The 6,000-nt window shown below is 53.8% G+C and overlaps 1 pseudogene; it reads left to right on the top strand.

Annotated features, from left to right (window-relative positions):
• Positions 1-290: 290 nt before the first annotated feature.
• On the top strand, positions 291-1,257 carry LOC117194285 (annotated as a pseudogene).
• The last annotated feature ends 4,743 nt before the right edge of the window (positions 1,258-6,000 follow it).

A 6,000-nucleotide genomic window follows, 5' to 3' on the forward strand; every position in this document is an offset into this window, starting at 1 on the left:
GCGCTATCAGTATTTCAGTTTACTTTGTTTTTGTATAATCACTTATAGTTTCCCGTAAAGTGCACTATTTAAATGTAGTGGAGTACGATAGTACAATTAGGTGAGGAAGAACCCCGACCATCCGGCGAGCTAGACCCGAGCCTAGCAAGAGTGCACACGACCAACCGTATTTGTACGCCGTCTTAAGTTCAGTCATAGTCATCTGCTGATATCAAGGGCTATATATCTGTTTACATATATATATATATTTAAACTCTGGTACACTACAAGTCCTGGCTAAATCATGCTTGTCAGCGTCGGTGAAGAGCAAGGATTGGTGGGATCATTCAAGATCATTTATGGACTCAGACGGTGATGGCATCGGAGACTTGAATGGCAATCACGAGCAAACTAGAATACCTCAAGATCTGGGCGTGACTGCCGCCTGGCTGTCACCCATTTTCACCTCACCGATGGTGGACTTTGGCTACGACATTTCCGACTTCTTCGACATCAGCCAGAGTACGGAATCTGGACGACTTCCGAGCGTTGATCAAGAAAGCCGAAGAATTGGATCTGAAGATCATACTGGACTTTGTCCCAAACCACTCGAGTGACGAGAACGAGTGGTTCAAAAAGTCAGTGGCACGACGGAAAGGTGAATGCTGAGACGGGAAAGAGGGAACGCCTCCAACTGGGTACAGGCCTTCCGTGGCAGTGCCTGGGAGTGGATCGAGGAGCGGCAGCAGTACTACTTGCACCAGTTTGCGGATCACGGGGCCCGCCAGCGACGGCGTCTCCGCTAGATCCATCAAGACAGCCGTGGACAGCTGGCTTAATAACCTGCCCCCGAGTCGCAGGCCAACTGGGTGATCGGCAATCACGATCAGCGGCGGGCAGCCAGTCGCTATGGAGCGGCCAATGCGGACGCCATGAACATGCTGATGATGATCCTGCCGGGGCCAGCAGATGACCGATGGCGAGATCAGCTGGAGGACGCACAGGATCCGGCTGCATGCAACTCCAATGCCGATATCCCTCCGCACTCCTTCCAGTGGACGAGCGGCACAAATGCGGGCTTTTCCACGGCCCAAAAGACCTGGCTTCCTCTGGCCCGGACTACGCCACTGTAAATGTGGAGACGGGTCCTCGGCCGAGCGTTCGCATCTGAAGATCTACAAGACGCTGGTGGAGCTCAGGAAAACATCGACAACACTGCAGAAAGGATCAACGAAGTATGGTGTGCTCAAAGAGAATGTGTTCGTAGTGAAACGGTGAGGTAGTGATCCAAGGGGAGCCCTACCAGTTTAATGTAACGTTTTTCCTCTTTCAAGCTACTCTCTGGCTCCGAGTCCATCGTTTATGTGGCCAATTTGGCCAGCAAGGGAATCACAATCTCAATCTGCTCATACGCATCCTGCAGTCCTCCAAAAAGGAGAAGTAAGAAAGTCTTGCCTACAGTAGTTTCTAAAACACGCTGACTCTCTCTCTCTCTCTTTCTCTTTGTCAATCCTTCAGCGCATTGTTCGAGGTGTATGAGCTGAGTCTGGCTGTGAGTTGTGAGTTGCAACTCTACAGTTATACCCGATACTAAGTCAGTATGGCTCTCCGGCAGACGCCGCTAATATTAAACGCCACGACAAAGAGTGCGTGCGAGAGAGACAGAAAATCAGTCTGAGCGTGACGTCGGGCGCTGCGTAGCCACTGCAATTGATTTGTTCCTTTTGGCTATAAAAATTATCTGATCTGATCCAGATTCAGCTATCTGATAGATATGGTCATTATCTATGATTCTGCGTTTTTATTTTCTCGAATCTGCAATATTGTGGATGCAAAGATTTTCGTCCTTTGTGGGGGCGGAAGGGGGTGCGGCGAAATTTTGAGATATGCGTTTTATAGATACATCTTAAAGGAGTGTGTGTACCAAATTTGGTTACTCTAGCCTTAATAGTCTATGAGATTTGTGGATGCTCAGATTTTCGTCCTTTGCGGGGGCGGAAGAGGGTGTGGCGAAATTTGGACACAAAATGGACAAGGTCCGATATCACAGGAGTGTGGATACCAAATTTGGTTGCTCTGGCTCTTATAGGTTCTGAGATCCTTGAACTCATATTTTGCAATTGGCAAACCGACCATGAAACCTGTGTGTTAGAGAGAGACAGAGCAGAAAGAATGAAATTGTTTTCTTTATTCTGGCTATAATAATTATACCGATCTGGTTCAGATTTTGCACTCTGCGTTTTTTGTTTTCTCATATCGTCGAAATTGTGGATGCCACACATTTTCGCCCTTTGTGGGGGCGGAAGTGGGCGGGGAAAAGTTTTGAAATATTCTTGTAGCAGTGACACATCACAGAAGTCTGGATCCAAAACATCGTTGCTCTCGCTCTTATAGTCTTTGAGCACTAGGCGCTGAAGGGGACGGACAGACGGACGGACGGACAGACGGACAGACGGACGGACGGACAGACGGACAGACAGACATGGCCAATCGACTCGGCTATTGATGCTGATCAAGAATATATATACTGTATGGGGTCGGAAACGATTCCTTCTGGACGTTACACACATCCACTTTTACCACAAATCTAATATACCCAATAATCATTTTGAGTATGGGTATAACAAACAACCACTCACCACACACACACAACACACACAACACATAAACTGCTAGGAGAGAGAGAGTTGAGCGTTTTCAAGTGCGGTTGTTCTGAATCACGGGCTCCTGATTTTCCGTTTTTAGCATCCGCGCTGCGCGTGTTACCTGGAAGAAAAGCTTTTGAGAGCAGGCTGCTGTCGCACCGGTACGTACTGCGTATAAAAGCCGGCCCACCGGCATCCCGCTCTGTTGCAGGGGCACAATCAGTGCACTCCAGGCAGCAGGGGAAGGGGGGGTGAACCTTGTTTTGGCGCCTTCCACTTGCACTTTCCACATTGTTGGTGGAGGGAAAAAGGAATTTTCACTCAACTTTTCTTCTTTCTTCTTCTTCTCGTCCGGAGTTCACACACAAAAGCTGATCGCGCCGCCAGACAGGTGATCGCGTAGAGTTGCCACACGGACGGTTGTTGCCAGACAGCCCGATCGACCCAGGGCTGCCAGAGTGTTGGAGAGAGCTGGAGTTGCGCGCCAACGGAGGGAGATTTTAATTTCGAAATTCAAATTCTAAAGTAACAATAGAAATGGAGGAGAATGAAAAGCTCGCCTTCAGGAAGGGTAGCATGCTCGCCGATCGCCGGCACGCGAGCCATCTCCATCTCCAGCAGCAGCGGCGCAGAGTCGGGACCTTGACTCTAGGGAGACCCCAAGAGGCTTCGGGACCAGCCAGCCCGGGAAGTTCCCAGAGGCAAACGCCGCCAAGAAGAGCAAGGCCACCAGGAGGCTACCTGCTTTGAGAACCTCTCGGAGCTGGGAAAAATCCTTGATGAGGTTCAGACAGGATGATGGACAAAATACGCGCCACATCAACATGGCCACCAGAGCACTGTTCGTGCGCATGAAGGAGCTGCACTCGAACATCATCGAATCGAGCCAAGAGGCTGCAGCGGGTAGAAGCGCGCTGCAGGAAGGCTCGACGCCAAGGCCTGTGCCGAAATGCTCACAGAGCACGCGGAGCGCAGACAAGGAGCAGCAGACAACGACCGTCTGGAGGAAAGATGCGCAGCGCAAACCGAACCGTGGCGTAAACTTAGCCAGCCATCCGTGGCCGAAGGTCCAATGGGGAGCCGGGAACCCACATACGCGCCAAGGCAGCGAAAAGGAGCTATCGCAACCAAGAGGACCCTTAAAAGAGGACCCCGTTGCGGCCACACGGAGACGTGGCGACGACCAGCGCCATGAGGCAGCCAAGAGCCCGGAATCCCGGACAGCGAATGGAGCGTGGTGGCAAGAGGCCGAGAGCAGCACGCCGCGCTCGCCCAGACGCGGTCATAGTTCAGGCCCCCGGGAAGTCGTACAGCGAGGTTCTGGCAATGGTACCAGACGACACGACAACCAGCTTTCCGACCTGGGAAGCTGCGTCTCCAAGGTACGCCGCACCATAAACGGCAACCTTCTGCTGGAGGTGGCAAAAGACAGCGTGGAGAGTGCTGAGGGCATGAAAGCCAGCATCGCACGTGTCCTCGGCGATGGAGCGTCTGTGCGCGCAATGACGGAAGACTCGAAGGTGGTCATATTGGAGATACGGGACATCGATCCCTGCGACAGAGCAGTAGATCTGTGCCGCTCTAATCGCCAATTCAACATTGACGAGGGTCGAGTAAGAGTCCGCAGTCTGCGCGCGGATACGCGGAGTCCCAGCTGGCGGTGGTCAGCTTGCCCTTCTCCTGGGCCAGCGGTCCTGAAAGGCGGCAAGGTGAGGATCGGCTGGACCATATGTAGGATCCGGGAAAGAGATGGACTCCCAAGGTGCTACCGATGCCTGGAACCCGGGCATATCGCACGGAACTGCAAGAGTACAGTGGACAGGAGTGGCTGCTGCATCAAATGCGGGAGAAAGGGCACAAAGTTGACGAATGCAAAAAAGAGCCTGCGTGCTTCATCTGCTCAGCAGCTGGAAAGAAGGAGGTCACGCACAAGCAGGCACTAAAAACTGCCTGCACGCGAAGCGGGTTCGGCAAACCAGGACGACATGCAGTTGATTCAACTCAACTGAATCACTGCAGGGCCGCACAGGATCTCCTGACGCAGACGGTGCGCGAACTTGGCTCTGAGGTGGCACTCTCAGCGAACCACATAAGGTGGGCAGCAGCAGCGATTGGGCCACGGACCTTACTGGCAAAGCGGCCCTGTGGCTCTGTGGCGTCGACGCGCCACAATTGCGCTACACCAAGTCGGCAGACGGGTTCGTCGAGGGTATGTAGGCGGCATATGGTTCTACAGCTGCTACTGGCACCCAGCTCTCACTGGAGACTTTCAGCCGCATTATGGACGAGCTGAGCTGCGATCTGCGAGGACGGAACAACGTCGTAGTCGGAGGCGACTTCACGCCTGGGCCCTGGAATGGGGGTCTCCGTACAAACGCCAGAGCCGCACGGTGTTGGAGGCTTTTGCCTCTCTGGACGTCGTCCTTCTAAACGAAGGGTCCAGCAACTTTCAGCAGGGCAGGTGTAGGGTCGATCATCGATCTCACCTATGCAGCAGCACGCTGGCCCGGAACGCCCGATGGAGGATCAGCGGCGTATATACTGCCAGCGACACGAGGCCATACTATGCACCCTGGGCACCCTTGCCGATCGAGAGGTACCCGTTCCGGCATGGGAAGGCGTACCGCCAGGACACGCTGAGGGCCAAGCCTTCGCAAGCGCCTTGAGAGCTACTCTGCAAACGATGCAGACGGAGCAACGATATGGCGACCAATTGGCGGACGCACTTGAAGGCGCCTGCGACCGAGCATGCTACCGAGAGGGACGTTCCGGAAGCACAAGGATCAGTTTTCTGGTGGAGCGAAGCGATTGCGGTTCTCCGTAGAACCTGCACGGGCCAGAAGGCTGCTCCAGCGAGCCAGAGGCAACGCGCTTGGCCCGATGCAGCGAGACCTACAAAGCGGCGAGGAAGGATCTGAAGACCGCCATAAGGAACAGCAAGAGGGAATGCTTCTAAAGCTGTGTGATGCCGCCGAAGAGGACCCCTGGGGAGGCGCGTACAGGATGGTGGTGAAGAGGCTGAAAGCGGGCAGTAAAGCTCCAACAGATCCAAAGGCACTGGAGGGTATAGTCAGGGCACTGTTTCCTCGAGGACGGCAGATCCCTAGCTCCTGCGGTTCGAGCATAGCCGAGCAACATCTGCGAAGTTACGGAAGCCGAGGTGTTGCAGGGCAGGCAGATACCTGATACCTAGGAAGGCTCCGGGTTCCGGATGCGATCCCAACAGCGCGTTGAAGCTGGCACTTCTTCTACTCCCGAGGGAAGTTGCGGGCCTTTTCAACAAATGCCTCCAGGAGGGACGTTCCCGAGAGGTGGAAAAGGCAACGCTGCTACTATTAACCAAGCGGGCAAGCCGCCAGGGGTGGCCTCTTCCTAC

The sequence above is a fragment of the Drosophila miranda genome (assembly GCF_003369915.1).
Source record: "Drosophila miranda strain MSH22 chromosome Y unlocalized genomic scaffold, D.miranda_PacBio2.1 Contig_Y31_pilon, whole genome shotgun sequence".
NCBI lineage: Eukaryota > Metazoa > Arthropoda > Insecta > Diptera > Drosophilidae > Drosophila > Drosophila miranda.